The following is a 21,114-nucleotide window of genomic DNA, read 5'->3' on the forward strand; positions in this document are numbered from 1 at the left end:
TTTCTCAGTCTTTTCATCTTTGCCAGGGCTGATTAAAAAGCCTGTCTATGACTGAGAGCTCGTCTCTTGTTTGGGAATAAAACTGAAATCTAATGTTGCAATTGCAGTGGCATAAAGGGCTTCTTTGTGCTCCTCCGCACATGTTTGAATGCCGAAACCTGGCTGCCCTGGAGGCTCACCCCCTCACGGGTCAGGAGGCCAGGATGTGCCCCTCTCCTGCAGCGGACACACTGTCACTGCTGGGCACGAGCCCTACCCTGCAGCACTGAGGGGGAAACCTGGTCCAGCCTGGAGCATCCCGTCTATCTATTTTTCCCACTTGAACAACAATCTGGAGGAGCTGTTACCTGCTTAATTGTAAGTTTAAATTTATTTCTTTTCCTGTCTTGATATCAGATTGGTGTTACAAGCGAAGCAAGAGAGCTACCCTCAGGCAACATTCAGTAGACATACTTGTCAGTTTAAGGACATTTGAAACACAGACTATGTAGCAGTGGTGATCAAATTGCAGAGCATCCCCACATCACATGTGTTGGATAACAGTGGGCACAAGGAGGATTTCACAAAACCAATCCATATCCTCTCACCACGTTCCCTCCTGCCCGTTAGCCCCACTGCTGGGGTGCCTCTGAGTTGCCCATCTTGTAGGCAAGAAGCCTTCTGATTCCCACCCTCCTTCCATGCGTCCATTAAGCTTCCTGCAGACTGCACCAGTATTGCCAGGAGCCTGCCTCCATCTCCATTTTGAACCTCTCTATGTGAGACTCTGCCCATGGGGACTCAGATACCCATGACCATGGGTGAGGAAGAGACATAAAGGAAGGTGAAGGAATAAGGATTCCTCTGAAACAAGATCCCCCAGATTTGGACATTAACCCTCCATGCCATTGTACTTCAGGAAGTTCATCACAGGGTAGTCAGATGCCAAACAAGTGTATTAATAGAGTTTTGTCCTACTCCCACAGAGAGAGAGTCCTGATGATGCCAGTAGAAGGCTGAACCTTAGTGATATTGTGAGACCCAGGGTGACAGAAATGTAGAGGCAGAGAGAGGTAAAGTGACTTTTCCCTCAACGTAACTGGAGACAAGCCTAGGTTCATATTTTGAAATGTTTTGTTTAAAGTGGTATTGTAGGGTTAATAGGTGACTTGTCTCATTCACCCTGATGTTCTTATCATGTACCAAGTTTCCTGTGGGCAGTTAGTGGTTGTCTGTATAGACACATGTAACAGCATACATCAACCTCATGTGGGAAAGTAGCCTTGTAAAAAAGAGGGACAAAAGGGCACTATTTCCATGTATTGATGCTCAGACAACTATTAACAACTTCCACTGTTAGATTTTCCGGGAGGGAAAAAATAGTATAAGAGCATTTTCATTTTTCCAAATTTTCCTGTCACAAAACATTCTCTGTAGGAAATTGAGAGATTTTAACCGTCCTGTGCTGAAGGAAGGTCTCAGAGGGAGGCTGTAATCTCTTCTGTGAACAAATGGATGCATTTGGGGAATCTGAACTGTCCTTATGTCAAGTTGCTTTTACTATGAAGATGAAATTTCTGAAATGATCGAATTTATTATGGGGCATACATGTGTAATTCAGTAAGCATTTGAACAAAAAATAATTATGCAGGGATCATTTGTAACCCAGTTAATCTTTGGAAGTGTCTCACATTTTATGTAGCCTGTACTCAGGATAAACTCCAATTCAAGTAAATGAAAGTGAAACTACCATCATTACTTCAAATTGGGCCACAGATATTAACTAATTATTTGGTATGACAGCTCAAATCCTTTAAGGACTATGGAGTTTGGAAGGGTCTTTAGCAAAATTTAGCCATGTGTTGAGCTCACAAAGAATAAAGCTCACTCCTTGTAATTTTGCCAGGAACATTTTATCAGATAACTGGGGTTTAGGCAGACAAATGAACAGGAACCACCTCAGTACCACTGTAGGATCATCATCAGCTGAGAAATGCAATCTTCAAAGCCCTTGCTAAAATGCTAATTGATATTAGAGGTGCCTAAAATTGCAAGGACCTCAATAGAGTGCCTGCATGGATGTGTGCCAGCAGTGGCATGTCCCTGGCTGACACAAGCCGACTCTGGCCCATGACCTGCCCAGCCCTACTGGTATGATCCTGTGTTGGAGCCACCAAGGTTTCTCATGTCCTTGGGTAACAACAGCTGATGTTGGTCCCTGGAAGGGATGGAGTGAAGAGATGCCCATCGTTGGGCCATGGTCTTGCTGGGGAGTCTAGCCTGTGTTGTCCTTAGCTGACTTTACTGATGTTCATCCTAGGTACTTCTTCACCTATGTATTCATTAAAGATCTCCTGCTTGCTGATTAGCCTTATGATGTCTGATCAAATGGACATCTTCAAATTATGGAATATATTGGTCTTTCTGTAAAACTTACTATGCCCATTTAAATTGTTGGTATTTCTCTTTATCTCTGGACCCTCAGCTGTGTTCTACTTTGTCAGTGAATATGCGTGACATGTAATTGACTCCTGACTGGCAAGGTATAGGCTGCATAATGCAAACATTGGTGGTGACATATTTAAGATCTGCTTTTTGTAAATATTCTTTAAGAGTTTCATAAAACATGAATGTCTAGTGAACATTGGTCAGAAAGCAAATTCTCAAAATGTTTGGAAAACAAAGAAGACATAACGGCAAAAATTATTTCAGCTGCTAGCCTGAGTGAAACATTCTGTGTTTAAATTATCTATCTGTCTTTTAATCTCTTTTTAGGAGATAACTCGAATTGTAGGCACACCAGCAGATGGGGATTAACTAATTCTTTACACAGAAGACAGTGTCACCTTCTTTCAACTTAGGCTGTCATGCTGTGAACAGTCAGGGTCCAATTTCTCAAGCTGGTAGACAAGTCAATATGCACATATGCTATTGAGTGAGTTTCCAAAGCACCTTGGTAGGCTCCCTGTCTAAATCCTCTTGGATGCAGTAAGAGAAAAATCATATATTCATAAAAGGACTTGTGTATCTGTGACTGTCTTCACAAGGGGACTGTCTTCTTTATGGTCTTATACACAGCGGTTTTCACTTTACATAATCAAGTTATTTTCTTGCTTAGATTCTTGCCTTGCTTCATCACCTTCCCATGATCATCTGCCCAGTGCTCTTGCTTCACAAGAAGGGATGGGGGGAGTGTTTTCACCAGGGTCTCCCTATGAGTATTCTACCTCCAAGGCCAAAAGCTTGGGGTTACCACATCTTTTGATGTTTCTTTCTGAGGCAGCATTTTTTTAATAGCTGTTAGATTATATATTTAATTTCATTAGATATTATTTTAATTACAGACAAAATAGGTCACAGAAACTCTCTGTTAGAAAGATTGCTGAAAAATTGTTAATGTTATTAAGTTATCCTCTCCTTTGCCTTTCTAACACTGTTCAGATCACCCTGGGTTCAACAGGACTGCTAATGTGCTCTCTTTTACACAGGAAATGGAGACACGGTCCTCCGTGCCCCATGGCACAAAATGTTCATCCTCAGAAGGGGGTTGTTGCTGTGGCTCAGTGGCTCATGAGATTCTACATCTGAGAAAGCAGCAGGAGCCATCCCTTGTCTTTTAGCATCTTCTTGGGTGGCTACGCAGTGCCTGCTTATGATCCCATTTTGAGGTGCTAAACTCTTCTCCTAGGTTACATGTGAGCATCTGCACTTAACCTTAGTCTGTGGTCTCCCCCTGTGGAGCTGGGCATTTCCTTGCTAGGCACAGGAATACAACATTAAAGCCTTTGAGAGTCGGGCAGAAGTCTCACTAACAACGAAACTTCATGGAAAATCCTCCAAGGCTTTTCCATAGCTTTAAGTCCTTAAAGACCTAGCTATAGCTAAAGTCCTCAAGACCTAAAGTCCTTAAGACCTAGCTATAGCTATTTCTGAGGTACAGGGACAGCTTTATGTATCTTCTCCAAGCTCAGTGAGACGTGCTTAATACAATGCAGCTTCCTAGGTCTTAAGAAGACTTAAAGTATTTCATGCTGATTTTTTGACTATGGAGGATGGTACATGGCAAACAGGATAGCTGGTGTATATATACATATATAGGTTGTGCTTTGACAGTGCTCCTCATCCACCTCGATACTTGGAAATAAGATATTTACACACTTCTTTAAATTTCTGACTCATATTAGTTAAAGCCATGAAAAAAATATAGCAGTGCTCCTGTCTTTCCATTGCAGTAACTTCTTCTGTTTGCTTGACTGTTTCTATAAAAATAGATCTGAGGCATGATTGATCAAATGAAAGCTGTTGGAAATGAGCCAGTTTGATTAATAAGCTAGCCATTTCCTAGCAGTGTTTTTAATCTAACAACACTAGTCAGTCAGTGGCAGAACAGATTACGGTGTAACTTAATACATGTAATTATACTCTGCATAGATTGTATTTCTTCAAACAAGATCCTATTCAAAAATGAAGGCATGTCATAATTGATCAGGTTTTAATCCTTCTACACTGTGGCCTCATAAACAGACTGTTAGTATACATTTATTACAACATCTCAGCATGCTTCACAATATCAATTTTAATATTAATTATTTAGGTGGCTCACTAGATAGAAATCTTCAGGGGATGATGAAAAATATTAATGCAGTCATCAGTTCCAATCGATTCCTTCTCAGCTGACAAAAATGAGCTTTAATTGCTAGTAGCTCCAGGCAAAGTCAGGATACTGCATGTTCCCAAAACAGTTAATGTGAGCTGAGTACTCAGTGATGGATGATTAGTAGAGGTACCAATGATGTGGTCTTATTTTGTGTTGGTGTATCTAGAGAGAGGGAACAGTAAGGTTTTTATGGATGTTATTGTACCTTCTGAAGAAGTGGCATCTCTACTGGGTTCAAATGATCTTTCACTTACACTTCCTTCACAAAACCTGAGCTGTGTAAATGCTTTCATAATAGTATGTGCCTCTGCTGCTTTGTAGTTCTCCATTACTACGCAGTGCAACGCCTGTGCAGAGCTGAAACCTTGCAGTTCTGCATCCTTTCTGAACGCCATGCTGGCAGCTCAAATAATGAGGAAGTTATAGAAATGTCTCTGTTCAGTCTTTCTGTCCTAAAGGCTCCCTTCAGAAAAACTGCAGAGAATTATATAGACAAGCAAGTTATCTTTATGAAGCCTGGGTGATGGGGAAGGAGGAGCATGCTACCTTTTTCTCTGCGGCAGGGTTAGAATTTACAGTGGAGGATGCCTTTTACTCATGAAGAGAGCACAGAACAGATCGACCTTTAATAAAGACTGACATGTAGTAGGGAGCTCTCAGCAGAGCAGATCTAGCTGAAAATAAGTTTGTGTCCCCCTCAACTTGCTTCAGGTGCAAAAGCCAGTCTGCTGTTTTTCTGCAGGTACCGTGTGTTGAACAGGTACCCTCTCCAGCTGGATACCAGCATATGCAAGGGATATGTCTTTTATGGGCTTTGGATCTGACTCCACAATGCCAAATTCAGACTTTACTCTGCCTTCTCACCTTGATTTCATAGCCCTACAGACAGGATTCCAGAAAAATGTTAAGAAACGTTCCCTCACTCAGATGTTGTCTTTACTGCAGAGTTCATGATACCTTTCCCAGACTTGATGAGGATTTACCAGGGGAAGCAGGTGAGGGAGCTAAAAAAATCACAGCTGTTCCTCCCCACTTCTGTTAGCAACCCCAGTACTGATTGGCATCCCTGTCTTTGCTGGTGAGTGATAGTCACCGGGCTGTGCACCCTAAGAACAGAAGCATCTGCTTCTCTTCTAGGCATCAGGCTCTGCTGCACAGAACATGGTAATCATTTATGTGCATATAAATGAAATAATGCACTTAAAAATCTACAAAAATAAGTGGATTTTTTTTTCTTAAAAAAACTCGGTCTAGATCAAAGCTTAATTAGTTTAGAAAATCCTATGGCTTGCATATATAGATGATCATATTGTTCCTTTCTGGCCATATAATCTATGAGTGAGGTTTTCTGCAGCACACTACTCTTCCTTAATTATGCAGCTTTTTCAGAAAAGTCTATTATGTTTTTCATGCAAATACAACTGGAGGAAGATGGCTTTTGATTTATACACAAATCAATACTCCCTTCTGATTGAGCTCTGCACTGCTCTGCTGTAATTATATTCATGGATTTTGTGTAGGTGTAAGACAGGAAGCAATTATCAGCCGCAGCCATGAATGAATATAAAAGAAATCTCACTTTTCTTTGGAACCATAACATTAACGACATTCTCTATCTAACGTCAGCCCCTTTCATGTGACTTCTCCTAACTGCACTGTGTTCAGATGAGGAAAGAGTAATAGCAGATAGCTGTGATTAAATAACATCTGCATGAATTTAGGGTGCTTTACTGTTTGGAGCTTTGCCTTACTGAAAAAAGCCAATGTTTGCAATTTATATCAAAACAGGTGATGTGTTTCAGTTCAAGTGTTTTCTCTTCTATTCAGCTGAAAATAATAATGGCTGCGATTCATTCCTTATTTCATTCTTTGCAGTGGCAGGCGTCACAGGAGCATTTAAATAAAGTGTCATCAAGGCAGCTTCACTGGGAAAAGGTATGGTAAAATAGGTGCATGGTCTGCATCATTTTAATTACCAGTACTCGGTTACCAGTGGGCTCTGGAGGCGTATCATTGTAACACAGACAAAAAAAAAAAAAAAAAAAAAAAAAAAAGTGATGTCTGACATTGAAATGCATCAGAGTCACCAGGAGGCAATTGTGTGTGCCCAGCTGAAACCTTAACTTTGTCCCCAAGGTGTATCCACCAAGAAGCACTATCTCTACTCTGTTCAGTCACAGCTATTCACCTAACAAGGACTAGCAAAGAACAGCTTGAGCAGTAGGAAAGATGGTGTTGGATGCTGAAAGGATGAAGAGCCACCAGGGGAGCTTTGGGGGAGCATTATTCCCTTTCAGCTCCTTCCTGGAAAACAGGAGGAGAGAAAACTGGGCTAGGCAGGTGGATGGTGTCAGCCTTCAAGCTGCAGATTTTTCCATATAGGGAGAAAACCGAGAGTTTTCTGCAGTGGCAAAGTCAGGGTCCTGATATTGCAGGGACCATGGCTCACCTATTGCTGCTGACTGGAGGTGTGGTGTACATCAGGCCAGCTTACTGGTCACAGCCCCAGACCTGCACCAGCCTGAGGGAGAAAATATCTTAGGCATCAGTGAGAGATCCCATTGGGTTAGGGGCTCTCAGAGTTCATTGAACTGATTTGCCCCTTCTCTTGTTTTGTAAGGTGCTTTTACAGTGAAATTTTATCACGGACTTTGTATCACATCACACTTATTATATCATAGCCTGAAGAGCTTCTATTTATGGCTGTCTGCTGCTTCCACCTCTTAGAGGGCCACTTCCAACTAGCTGTAAAGATGATGTGCCTGAAGTGGGATTTTTTTCTTAATGATAGTAATTAACCTCTGAATTGCCAGCTTCATCCTTGCTTATTCCTTTCTGTCAATGCATTTTTGAGTGTGTATAGAAATGCCTACCTGTAGAAAATAGGGACCTACTAATCCATGTATTTATACCTACTGCATAGCTTATTTAGGGTGTAAGTCGAGGTGTATGCTTGCCCTGAGGATACATTACCTTTTTTTTACCACTTGAGTTGAGATTTTTTGCATTATAATCTCAATTCCACATTTAGGTGTCAAAGCAGATTGTCAAAATCTTTATTATAAGATTTATTATAATAATAACTATAATGTTCACAGGTTTCACTAAAAGAACACTGTTGAGAAGCTGATAATTTATTTAGAGTTTAAATAAAGGTTCAGAAAGTTTACTTCTCTCCTTTTTATGAAGTAATACCAGGCAAGGGAGGATGGATCTCTGTAGCAGGTACTTTAATGTCTTCTGCAGAGATCCTATATACATCTCCATGCCTAAGGGACAGATCTAACTTACCCTAAAGTCAATGAGTGGCAGCCTGAGCCTCAGAGGTCACCAGTACTGCAGCTGCTCACTGAGGTGCTCCATTGTAGGAGCATGTTTAGCTCAGATGTGTGCATGTGCATGTGTTGACATTGCTCTCAAATTTTACAAAACACACAATATGGAGCATATGCTGAGGATGTGGCTTGATGTTGGCAGAGGGGACTACAGCTGATACCTGAGGTAACATAAAGCTCCTTCAAAAAAAGTTAACAAGCGGAATTGTTTTGAGGACAGACAAATGAATATTGTGAGTTTGGGTTGACTTGGTGCTTGGCATCCTGCCACCGGACTGGGAATGCTGTCAGTGTGCCGTGAAGCCAAGATCAGAGTGACTGCAATCTGCAGCTTTCCTAATCCCCAGAAGAACTGAGCTGGCCTTGGGGACATTGAGACATGGCCAGTGATGAGGAGGAACCCTTTGATCTTCCAGCAGAATCACAGTGGCTGATCAGTGCTGCTAAGATAAATTGCTGCTGAATCCAGATCAGTCAGGCTGTCACCATAATAAAACACCTTGGGTCTGTGCTGCTTTCACTTGGTTTGAGCGCAGCAGAGACCATGGCTGGGAACCATTGTGAGCAGATGCTGAGGGATGCTTTGCATTGCTGTGGGTTCCAAATTAACCAGCGTCTGTTTTTCTTTTTTTTTACTACAGAGCAGGCAGCAACATTAAAAAAAAAAAAAAAAAATACACAAGAAGATAGGATACCATTCTGTGAGAGCTCATTGCCCCTTGGCCCTTCCTTCAGCTAGCGGGGCTGTTTGCCTTTTTATATTTCAGATTTATGCTGCTGGTGGGAATGTACATTCCTCATGATTTCAAACAGCTGGATTCTGTATTTGAGAGCTCGAGCTCCCAAAGTTCAATCCAGATTTATGCAAAATTTACATAAACATGAACACAAACAAATAAATAGATAGGAAGGCTTTGAAGCACAACCCATTGCTTCCAACCCCTTCTCATGGGAGGGGATTGCATTGCTCTCAGGTTTCTGGGTATCACTAGATTAACTACTGAAAAGCCAGAAAGGCTTGAATGTGGCAGTGTTTGATTTCTGGGAAGGATCCCAACAGCTGGACTTTTCTCTGCAGGATACCGTGCCTGGCTTTGGAAAGAGCCCCTGGCATTGGGAACCAAAGCGGACCAGGCAGGAGTGTGTGGGTGTGAGATGCATATGCACAAACACAGAGGGATATATCAGCTCGTGAGTGCACAGCCTAATAACCCAGGGTTTGCTGGTGGGGTTTTCCTTTCTATCTTTTGGGAAGGGAGAGTGGGAAGGACATATTTCTCCCCCTCACCCTTAGTTCTTGCCTTTCGTCATTCGTTGCAATCTCGAGTTTCCTGTATTTGGGTAAATAATGTTATCATCTGTTTCCAGAAATGGTTTGGGACAAATTCTTCTTGGAAGTCCTTCCCACGCAGTTATATTTCCGTGTCCTTTATTTCCCAGGCAGGCAGCAAGACCTCATGATTAGTCTATATCAGTTTCCCCTACCCACCCATCAGCTGTCTACTGCATTGAGATAGGACCACCTAATGTGATGTTGTAACTGCGGAAAAACAATCATCACTGTTTTCCATGCCGCAGTTAGGAGGACATGGGTTTTCACTGACAAAGCAGGCTTTGAAAATTGAAAAAAACAGCTAAAATAAAGATTTCTGAACAGCAGCAAAAGCAGAGCTTTATTTGCATAAAAGCCCTCAGAATCTGTTTGTAAGCTGTCTCTCTGAGATATACAGACAGAGCCTGACAGTTTTGTATGTCACTGAATGAGGAACCCTAACTCGCTCAAGACATTTTGTTGTGAGGAGAGGCTGCTGCCTCTGGAGGGCAAGACTCCTCCCATCCATCTAAACGCAGGTGTCTTGCAAAGGACTGGATTGCCAGCTGGAATGCCTGGCTGACCAAGGAAGAGCCTATACCCCAGCCTGAAGGGTGTAAGTGTAATAAGGAGGATCACTGTGAGTCAAGCAGGTGATTCACCTGGCCCCAGCCTGCAGTTGCCACTCTGGGGAGCAAGGGCAACTGCCTCCCTTGGGTAGACCATGGCATGAGGGTTGGATCCACCTTATCCACTCTTGCCATATGAAAGATAAGCATTGTCTCTGGCCGGGGCAGGTGTGAAACTAGCTCATGACTGAGGCCAAAGAGCAGCTTCTCCTCTCGCAGTTGTGGGCCACCAGTCCACGGGCCATTCACACTTCTCCCACATCCAGCTGCTGGGCTCTGGCCCACCCTCTCAGTCATCATCTTCACCTCTTCATACTCACCAGATTCTCTTCACACAGCTGATCATAACAGTGCCTGCAAGGCTGTCTGTGCTTTCCAGTAGTAGTAATTTTCCCTTGAAGAGTTGTTAAATGAGTCACTGGAGGGAAAGCGAGCATGCTGCTCCATGTCTGAGCCAGACATGCCAGGTTCCTTGAAACCAGAGACTGCGAGCAGTTACCTTGTGAGACAGAACCCAAGTCTTACCACTCCAATGTTATCCCATTCATTCAAAGCAGAAAAGCTCAGCAATGCAAGTGTGAAGTGCTTAGATATTTTAGCTCAATTAGTTTAGTCAGACTATGGGGGAGGTCCAAGAACAAGTGAAGAGTTAAAAATATTTGTCTCCAGTTTTCTCTTCTGGGTGTTGCCTTCTTATGGTAGCCATGAGGAGACCTGCTAAAGGCCTTGGCTTTGTAATGGATGAGTAACAGACAGGGGCCGTGGATGAGCAAAGTTCCCTGGTTGAGAGTGCAGGGCAGAGCCAGGAGATTGCACACTCCTCTGGGAGTCATGAAGAGTTGTATATGGAGAGCTGGCCTTGGCTGTTTTGGCTGCAGCATCTTATGGAAGCTCCTATTAACACTGAACTTTATAATACGTCCTTAATGATCATAATTACCATAATTAACAAGATTACAGGTGATCTTAGGCTCCGTGTCTGCACAAATTGCAGGTACAGTGGGGATAGCTAAAATACTTAGACTGTATGAGCCCAGCACACCTTGGAAGGTCACAGTGTGGGTCAGCACAGTAGAGAGAGGGAGAAGAGCCTTCAAGAAAGAAACAATATTATTGAAATTTTTGTTGTTAGTTACTGCTGAAAAATAAACTGTAAGGGTGGTGAAGAAATCGGTGAGCTGATGCTGTGAGTGTGGTTTAGGAAGGACCCCTGAGCTTGTTTTATGGCAAGATGTTTTACTATGGAAAGAAACAGCTTCTCTGCTGTACAGGAGCATGTTTCTTAGTCAGCAAGTCAGAGGACAAGGAGGAAAGCTTGGAGAGGGGGCATTTCTGCCAACTTTAATCCCTGCTTTTGATGAGGATCGTAACTTAGTTGGCCATATTTCAGATCTCCAATAAAAGTGTGATGCTGGGCTCCTCTGGATGGCAGATTCAGGTTCTGCAGCTATACCCTCCAAAGGTGTTTCAGCCACAAGCTGTGCAAGATGTGTGGGAATAAGTACAAATGAAAGTAACTTGTTCTTATTTTCTCTCTTTCCTGCCTGTTTGCAATTCTGATTGGATGGCAGTGCTTAGAGAAATCAACTCAGCCTCTGTGAGGGATGGTAAGCTTCAGAATAGGGCATAAAACCAGCTGATATTTTAAGACAGATGATTAAAATAGACATCTGCAGGGCTCGAAGAGTACAGCTGCTTAATGCAGCTTTGAGAGTTGAATCAGCAGATTCAGGTACAGACGCTGTCCTAATGCATTTCAACTCTCCGTGTTATTTTGATGAGCACATGGTAATGTACATTGGAGATGGTGTACTGGGGCTCACTTAAATTATGCTGTTGATCACAGGATACCTGGTGCTTCTTTCAGATATATAGGGTCAGGAGTCTGCTGTTGTGTGCCTGGGGGTCTGTCATGCTTTATTTTCACATCAGAGGAGCTAAAGATATGTAGTGCATCCCAGAGTGCCCTGTCTCTCCCCTCAGTCCCCTGTGAAGGAGACACCTAGCCTTCCAGGATGGAAGAGTTTGAATCCTACTAAACTACATTTTTCAAGAGAGGAGAAATGCAAAGATTTGAAATCAGATAGGAAATGTTAAGAAGAAGAAAGAAGCATATGAGGGGGTGTTGTTAGCCAGGATGACTCCTTTCATATTTGGAGATTTTTGCACCATGAAAGAAGAGCAGACTCCTCAGTAGTGTTCAGGACTAACTTCAGCATCCACAAATGCATCTGCAGAGAGACAGATCCCATGGGTTGTCTTGTGTGTCTTGACAGAAGAGAGGATAATTATTTCTTATTCCTTCAGAGAAATGCAGTGGATTTGTTCCAGGGGTTTCCTGGGACCACTCATGTTGGGGATGCGGTGTCACACTGTGCAGAAGTGCTGTGCCTCCAGCCCTTTGAAACTGGCTCTTTGTTCTGTCCTTGGCTGGTTGTGGGGGCAGGTGAAAGGGGAACTTAATACACTGTAATGTGAATTCCTAACTCTCTGCTTTGCATCCTTATCGAAGTCAGCAAGAAGACTGCCTCCCTACTCTGTCATCCGGGAGGAAGTCTCTGCATTGAGAGCCTCATGCTTTGACCTGCATTGTGAAAAGGAAAATTACGATCCCATAAAGAGCCATCTTGATAAGCTGGCTCAAAGAAGCCATGTGTCTGCTTTGTAAACCATGCTGATTATTTTTCCTTTTAAAGTGAAGTTGAGTCCCTGGGGTAGGTCCTCTCTAAAGTAGGTGGTTATTCAATACACTGGAAAGTGATTGTCTCATAATTAAAGTAATTTCAGGGTGTACAGTTACTGACCTTTGCCTGGACACTTGAGGGTGGAACTGCCTACCTGCAAGCTGGCTGAATACTTGGAGCTGACTATCCATGCTGGAGTGTGCAAACCTGTCTGCTAAAGCAGCATGAATTCGTGCATTATGTCTGTGTCGGACAAACCTTCCTAACTGGATCCTGCCAAGCAGGGATGTTTCTGCATCGTCCCCTAGACCTTTAGCTTCAGCTGGCTTCAGAGGCTGGCTAAATAGCAATGTATTTCTTTAATAAAGGAAAGTGGTGTGAGCTGCTGTTGGTGAGAGTGTAGCAGCACCAGGATCATTCACCAAGAAGTTAGAGATGGCTGTAACTCCTATGGACACAGCTGAAGGGATTTTTAACCAGTCACCGTGGGTGCTGTTCAGACCATGGCTACAGCAGCAGGGGTTGGGAAGCCTTCCTGGGAGAGGGGAAGAAAAGCCATGCAACTGTGTCTACTGGGAAGTCCCTGGACTAGGTAGTCCAAAGCTAAACCCAGCGTGCCTGTTGTAAAAAGGCGCCTTTTCTTTCCTTGAGGGCACCACGGTTCCTTGCCAATATTTTGTGTCATATTCTGGTGTCTCTTTAACCTTTAGGCCTGCTAAAGATTTGTGGGAATTGGAAGTTTTCTCCTCAAAAAGTCTGGACTTTGCAACTGAGTTGTCTGGTGCCAACAGCCATACTTGCTCTGGTTTGGAGACCTCTGCCCCTCTGGATGACTGCTCTCATGGTTGGCTGGCTCCCTCAAATAGAAGCACTCCAGGCAGGGGCACTGGCCCCTTGTGGGTAGGGAGAAGACCAGAGGGCACAAGCGTGTGCTGGGGGTGCAGCAGAATCACAGAACCACAGAATCCAAGGTTGAAAGGCACCTCAGGGATCATCTGGTCCAATGCACGGTCTAGACAAGAAGGCTCAACACCCTGTCCAGCTGAATCTTAAAAGTGTCCAGTGTTGGGGAATCAGAAGGAGCAGGGGTGGGAAGGCAACCTGGGGTTGTGGGCTCAGCAAAAGCACTTCCTTGGGCACAAGGCATCCTCTCTCTGGGAGATATGCCTCTACAGACATTTTCCATGCACGACCTGGCTTTCTAGGCCATGTGCTAGAGGCAACCTCTTTCCACCTATTTTGAAAGTTAGCATTTGGTATTCTGTTGTTGGCATTCATTCTCCTGGCCTTATTTTTGAACTCTTTCTGGTTTTTGTTCAGAAACAGGTTTTCTGTTAGAGCTTCAGCTAAGAGGGCTTTAAGGCATTGTTGAACTTTGCTGTAACAAATTTCCACTTTTCCTCCAGCACCGTTGAACTTTGCTGTAACAAATTTCCACTTTTTCTCCAACCCTGTTTTTACTTAGGATCCTTTAACAGAGCCTTTAACCCAGTGAGTATTAACTAGGAATCTTAATGTAATTGTGCCCATTTCTGTAAACAATTCTGAACAAAAGATAATTGTTTCCAGTGTTGCAGTTTTATAGGAACATAGATTTCTAAATATTTACTAAATTAGCAAACTAGCCAAAAAAAGAAAAAAGCCCCCAAGAGAGACAGACTGGCAGGGATATCAGCTAATGCTAAATGTTTTGCTGGAGCAAATGCACTCACATGTCCCTGGGGGTAATTAGTATCTGCAAGAGGAGCTGACAAATGCAATGCTGACATCAGAGGTACCCCAGTTTGTATCACTTACTGACAAAAACACCAACTCAGCGACAGAGCTAGGATCCTGCTCCTGCAGAAACGCCTGGTAAGGCCTTGTTGCAGAGCAGCTACAAATGCTAACTGAAGTTAGTTCATGCCTCCAAAAAGCATTGCTTGATTCACCCTACTTTGCAGAGGTTAGGCTGGTAGCTGCTTGACGTTGTTGAGTCAGGAAGGCCAAGGAAGGCACAGGGTAGTATGGGAGATCTCCCAGCCCTAGTAGATAGTGCCCTGCTGTAACCATCAGATCAGGGTTTCCTTTCTCTGAAATCCTTACTTTTTCCTAACTTATTACCTTATACACATGATTTTTAAAATAAAAGTGAAAAGGGACTGAGATCACAATAACTGAAATCAAGGTAGCAAAAGAAAAGCCCAGGAGAAGTAAAAAATGAAATAATGATAGATCAAGCTTGGAACGAAAGTAATTTTATAAAGGTCCAAATGGAGACACAGTTACATAATTTGACCAAGGTGGTGCAATTAATCATCAGCATGGAAACTCCAGTGGAAAACTAATGCTACCCACAGACAGCCTACCCACTCCTTCCCTTCCCTGTGGTTCCTCAAAGGGAAAGTCCAGCCTGCCCTCATCCCAGGCTTGCACAGTGGAAGCTGAGGCTAGGGGCCATGGCTTATGGTGGGAACCAGCTGCTCCTGGATGTTTCTTGGTTTCTGTTGGACTGTTGCATTGTGGCAGGGGAGGAAGGAGCTCACTCCTTCCTTCTGACTGATTCAAATGAGTCCTGATCTTGGGGCTTTACTGCTTGAGGAAGAAGAAATTCAGTGGGAATTTTTGGACCCTGAAGTGAACTCTGTGTCTGCCCGCTCCTGGCAGTGTGTGATGATATTCGTTTCATAATAACAGTATTACATGGCATTGCAATGTCCTGGGAAAAGTCTATGATCTGCCACTTACAGAGCATTCAACATCAGCAGTTACTCTGTCCCCATTGCCCCTATTTAATTGCAGTTACCTCTGTAAAGAAAATCTGGGACCAAAATCCTGCTTTGCAATAGTCCTTGAGAGCTATAGGAGTAACAGTCATGTTTTATGAAACTGGCCATCTGGGGGGAAACTGGTTCAAGATCTTGCAATAGATTGAACCGTGAAATTCTGCAGAATAACTATTTTGGATCCTTGGATCTGTCTTGTAACCTGGCTCCTGACACTCTCTGGTGCTAGGCTGCCTAGGGTTTATGAGATTTGGTTTCTTGACTTCATGGATAAATGCTGACGGCTTTGTAGATTGCTTGGACAGTGACCTTGGTGAAGCACTGTTTTAGTAGCAAAGCTGGCGGGATGTGTTCATAGCACAGCCGTTAGTAACACAACCCAATCAAGGCCTGCAATGAGCATCTGTACAGGGAAGGGATATTTCATTTCCTTGCTCACCATTTTTTTCCACCTCGTCAGGTGTCTGTGGTTTTAACCACAGTTATGATTGGAAAACTTAGGAAAATATGGCTATGTGGTTCATCTGGATTAATATAGTCCCTTGAGAAATTACCACTGAAAAGGTAGCCACAGTAATGGTGGCTGCCTTCTCAGTCCAGGCTAGGTTAGTCTTCCTCACCCACCCCCAGAACATTCCAGACCCACGGAGACAACCCCTGTGTCTCTGATTCTGAGAGTCATTTTGCTTCTGACCAGTCATTCCTATGCCAGTGAAGTTAATCCTGATATTATGCTCCTACATACTTCTGGTCTTCAGCTCTTGGCTTTATTACTTCTTTCTTTTCCAGGAGTTGAGTTTAATCAATGGCCTAAAATGAACTCTACCTTCAGTATTATCTCACTTCCTAATCAGCAGTAGCCGGCACCACAGCATCCTGACACATGGACTCTCCTGCTCGGGACAGCCCCTGCTCTCACACGGGCTGCATCACAGCACTTTTCTTCAGAGAGAAAATGCAAGGCTGCCAGCAAAACCCAGTTTAAAGCAGAGCTGCCAAAAGATAGGGTGCTATGGGAGGAAAATGAAATACTGCTTGCCTCTGCCTTTGCGCAGCTGCTGTTTTCTAGGATGTGTTGACTTAGGAAAGTCTTTCTTTGTGTAGTCCTCTTTCAGATGTTGCTTAAGTGCAAATATGGGCTGTTAGTTCAAATTTAGTAACAATCAGGATTGATGGAAAATCTCATACTAGGATGTGACAAAGAAATTCAATTACATACATACACTTGATTTCTATGCTAATAAGACTTACAGTAGTGCTAAAGAAACTGCATTCTTGACTACAGTGGCAGCTGGGTTTTGTCACTGAATACTGTGTTGGCAGCATACTAATGACTCATTTCTGACTGCCGACAGCTTCTCCAGAGACTTTGTACAGTGATTTAAAGCCTGGTGCCAAGCCTGCGGGAGTCATTGCGCCAGACCTGGGACCCCTTTGAAGTCAGTGGGAATTATGCTGGGGAGTGCAACAGGAGCAGGCTTTGGGCTAACAAGCACTGCAATCATCTTCAGCAAGACTGGGATCAGGCAGATAACCTGAATTTGCTTTCTCACCTGAGAAACAGGTGACACAAATAGGCTGCATTCATGTTTGCATCTGGGTTGAAAATGGTGCTTCTTTTTTTGTGAAGGTAGGAAAGGGGAAATTGAGGGAGGTTTTTATAATTAAATTACAGTGAAATATAGCTACAGTTCTCAGAAAAATCTTTCTTTTGTCCAAGAAGACATGAAGATGGTGACATGGAAGGCCATGGAGTCCTCCCCATCCTGGTCTTGCCATTTTATCTAGTGTATGAGGCGTGTGCAAGCATGGAAAGGTGGAGGTGAGATGTTAATAGTCTTATATTACTTTATTTGTGCTCACAGGTAGTCAGTATACATACAGGGGCTGAGGAGAAGGCATGTCAGCAACTGCTACTTGGTTGGATTTTGCATGCTGGCTACTTCCCAAGGCAGAAGTCTGGCAATGTCTCCATCGTCTCAATGTTCACAGCTGCACCTTCTCATTCCCTAACGGATAAAATGGAGCCCTGATATTAGTAGTTGTAAATCCCTGGACACCTGCTTACACCTCAAAGGGACAACAAGATGGGAGGAAGGTGTTCCAGTCAAATGTGAGTGCACTTTTTATATAAAAGGTAATTAATATGCCAACCTAACTGTGTCCAGCTGCCTTGGTAGTACAAAGCAGGAATAACTAAATGAGGCCAGCACCAACTGCAATTCTGAGTAGCGTGTAGTTTGAAGGAGAGATGTCTTTGTATATTCCCTTCTTTGTATATTCCTTATGTATGTCTTTTAAGGTGAAGAAAAATCCAAGCGTAAATACCTGTGAGGCAGTGGGCAGCTCGAGTTCTCTTGCACTTTCAAAAGGGATTGGATTTTGGGTCCCAAATCTTTTAGAGTCTGGTAATAATGGGATTTCTGGTGGTGTTTTTTTGTACCATAACATGATATTCGTTTTCTTTCTTGAGGACTCTAGAAAAAACTCCAAAGCATGTTTATTTATCACAGGTATATATACTAAGAAGTAACTTATTCAAGACCTGGACTTTTTTTTTTTTTTTTTTTTTTTTTTTTTTTTTTTTTTTTCATGATACATTGGAGGCTTACTGCTAATTATTGCATCTGATTCTCACCTGGTGTAAATACAGCAGCCTGGTGACTCCTAGAGCTGAACTGATGCAAATCAGTGGGCACCCTGATCCACTGGAGTCTCTTCTCAAGATATGTGCTGTCTCGTTAGCATGGTTGGTGATGCATTAGTTAGCTAGCTGTACTGAGGCTGGATCTCATCTGTATCTTGCATGGTTGAGGACAACCATGTGTTGATGCAGAACACAAATGCATGGTGGCACCCAGTATTTGCAAGGTGCCTATGAAATAACTCATCTCTCTGGAAAGCTCTCACCCTGGCTCTGCATCCTCTTGCTGCTTTGGTCCACTAATGTAACCCCACCTGCACAGTGGTGAAGACAGATGCCTGGCTCTTGGGGTGTGCAGGTGGGGTTGTGAATGCGTCCTGGTCTCAGGTGAGATCTGAGAATATCCTCGCTCCACACAGAAGCAAAGGCCTCCTGTGCAGAGCGATTTTGGAGGCACCAGTCGGTGCAGATCAAAGCTGTGTTGGGGGGCGCTGGCTGCCATCTGTTTCTGCCAGGGCTGCAGCATCAGCTGCCCAGGAGGCAGCATCGGCACTCATGTTCAAGGCAAACACAGACCTTTGTTTCCAAAAGCAAATAACCTTATCTTAGTGAAACTCTGTTTCACACAGCTATTTGAACCAAACAGGAAGTCTGTGGGTTTTTTACTTTGGTATTAAAATGAGCATTTTGTCTGTTTTTCCAGATGCTTAATGCTTTAGTGAAATCTAGAAGCTTAATATTTTTTAAAAAATAAATTTCCACTAGATTCATGCTGTTCAGCTATATTTACATACTTGCAATTATGTGTACTTACATTGCTCTCTCTCTCCACATATAATTATATCAGTGTGTGTATATATATATACACTTCTACTTATTCATACTAATAGACCTACAGTATTTACTCTCCTACATTAAAGCTAGTCACATAGGAAATCCATAGGCACAAAACATCTCTGCAGGTTCATAACTCACAGTGATAAACAAAGGGGAACGGAGAAGGCAAAATGAAGAAAAAAACCCTAGAAATTTCTGCATGAATTTTGTTGCTTTCAACAAAAGACACCAGAGCTGCGAGGCTGACTCAGAGGAGAGCAGCAGAAGGCAAGGCTCTGGCTCAGAGTGGATAACCAAGCTGAGACAGGCAGGAACGGACTGGAAATGTCCAAAGGCAAGATGAATGCAGTTCAATTGCAAAGAAGTGGCTCCCCTGGAGCCACGGGGGGGGGCATCAGGGTGTCACCTCGGCAGGGCCTGGGGAAGCAGGAAATAAATCTCACATGATGGAGAGGCAGAATTTTCAAAGAACAGTTTTCTTCCTACTCAACCCTGCAGAAAGGCGGCTTTGCACGTTCCCCAGCTCAGGCCATAGGCTAAAAGGTACTGCTGAAGGCACAGAGGACAGGATGAGGCATGACAGAGGTGTCAATGGTTTCTATAGCTCGAAAAGTGCAGTGTAGATCTTTAAGGAGTAAAACTCAGCACAGAAAATAACAGCAGAAGCTTCATGGGTTTTTTAATTCCTGGCAATTTTCTGGTGACTACTTTTGCATTTTGACTTCATTAACTTTTAGAGCTAATTTTCCATTGACTGAAGTCAAACTTGTTTGCAGGGTAACTACAGTCTCAGAAAGTCAGTGCTGCTGGTCCATCTTTGTGCTATTCTCATATCTCGGTAGATTACAGAAATGCCTTATTTTCTGATGTTTGTCTGCAGAAAGCTTTGGGAATGATTACAATCCAACTACAACTGTTCTTCCTTCTCCAACATATCTGGAGATCAGTTATGCCATGTGAGCACCAGTATTCCACAAAAACATCAGTAAAATCATGGCTTCTCAATCTAAACAGTATTTTAGGGCAGGGCTGGTAATGTATTTGCTCAATGCTTTTGTGTGAATCTCTGTTGTAAACTCCTGATGGCTGTGCCAGATATACCCATCAGACATAAAATTTTTCATGTTGAGTGTCTGTCTGAAGCTGATTTTTCATTTTTAAATTGATACCAAAATAGTTCCACTGTTTTCAAGAACAGAGCCAGAGAGGAACATATTTTTTCACCTGTGTTAAAACATCCTGGCAGAATTGTATGCTTGTGCAGGTAGGGCACACAGAGACCCACCACCAGCCTCACCAACATACTCAGGGAGCCACACCAGTGTCTGGCACTTCAGGGTCCTTTTACTGCTGGCAAACGCCAGAGGAACCCAGATATGTGCCAGCACAAAGCATCTTGCCCCGGCTCTGCATATGAGCGCTGCATATGCTGCTGCCAGCTCTCCTGTTGGCTCAAATGGCAGAGGTCCCTTCGTTTGAGCTCGTCTCCCCCTTGGAAGGTGTCCCTAGAACCACACACAGCACAATTTGTGTCTGGGGAGGGAGCTCGGATTCCTGGTTTTTGACCCCAGAAAATGAGAATCGGTTGCATTTTAAGAAAGGCCAGGTCTGCAAAGCCTGGGTAGCCTTGCTGCAGCCCCCTGGGACACTCTGATAGAGCCTTTAATTGCACGGTTACACAGTGTTTTTCCCCACACAGGACTTCTATGTCTTTCAGGGCTTAGGATGGCCAGTGCTTTTCTAATGAGCAGCTGTTCAGTATTTGGTTTTCTCCTCCTTTCTCAGTGTGTGGTTCTAGGGACATTATTCAAGCCTTGCTATGAATACAGAGTTATTAATTTCTTTGTGCAATGCTCCTTGTTTAATACCTTTGTGCTTCACAAATGTAATTTTGCAAGATTCAGGTGGAGAGGAGAAACAGAAGAGTAAGGCAAAAAAAGCCATTCCACTAATGCGAGGGGACTTGATTTCAGATATGCGCCTTCCAAAGTAAATATACAAATAAATCTAAACATTTATCTGTTTATCTAATTGTAAGCCTGTGGGGGATAGCATGAACCAGGGTATACGTGCTGGCAGCAGGAGGGCTGCATGTGACCACAGTGTTGATGGGTGAATGGGGCTGTGCAGCCCCTGCCCTCCCCCTCGGTTAGGGTGCTTGCTGCTCTGTGAGGTGATGATGGGTGGTTTTCACCTCCCTTTACCTGCTCTCTTCCCACTCATAAACCTGGCATGCTTTAGCAAATTCGAGTTCTTCACAAGGGTGAGAAGG

General features: G+C 43.4%; 1 long non-coding RNA gene across 1 annotated transcript in view; it reads left to right on the plus strand.

Moving 5' to 3' along the window:
• Positions 1–254: 254 nt before the first annotated feature.
• Positions 255–21,114, plus strand: part of LOC113490917 — a 36,797-nt gene continuing 15,937 nt past the window's right edge. Inside the window, exon 1 of the long non-coding RNA XR_003400321.1 lies at positions 255–357. This is a non-coding gene — a long non-coding RNA (uncharacterized LOC113490917). The remainder of the gene's footprint in view (positions 358–21,114) is intronic.

This window comes from Athene cunicularia (genome assembly GCF_003259725.1).
Source record: "Athene cunicularia isolate RWA chromosome 1 unlocalized genomic scaffold, athCun1 chr1_part2, whole genome shotgun sequence".
Lineage (NCBI taxonomy): Eukaryota > Metazoa > Chordata > Aves > Strigiformes > Strigidae > Athene > Athene cunicularia.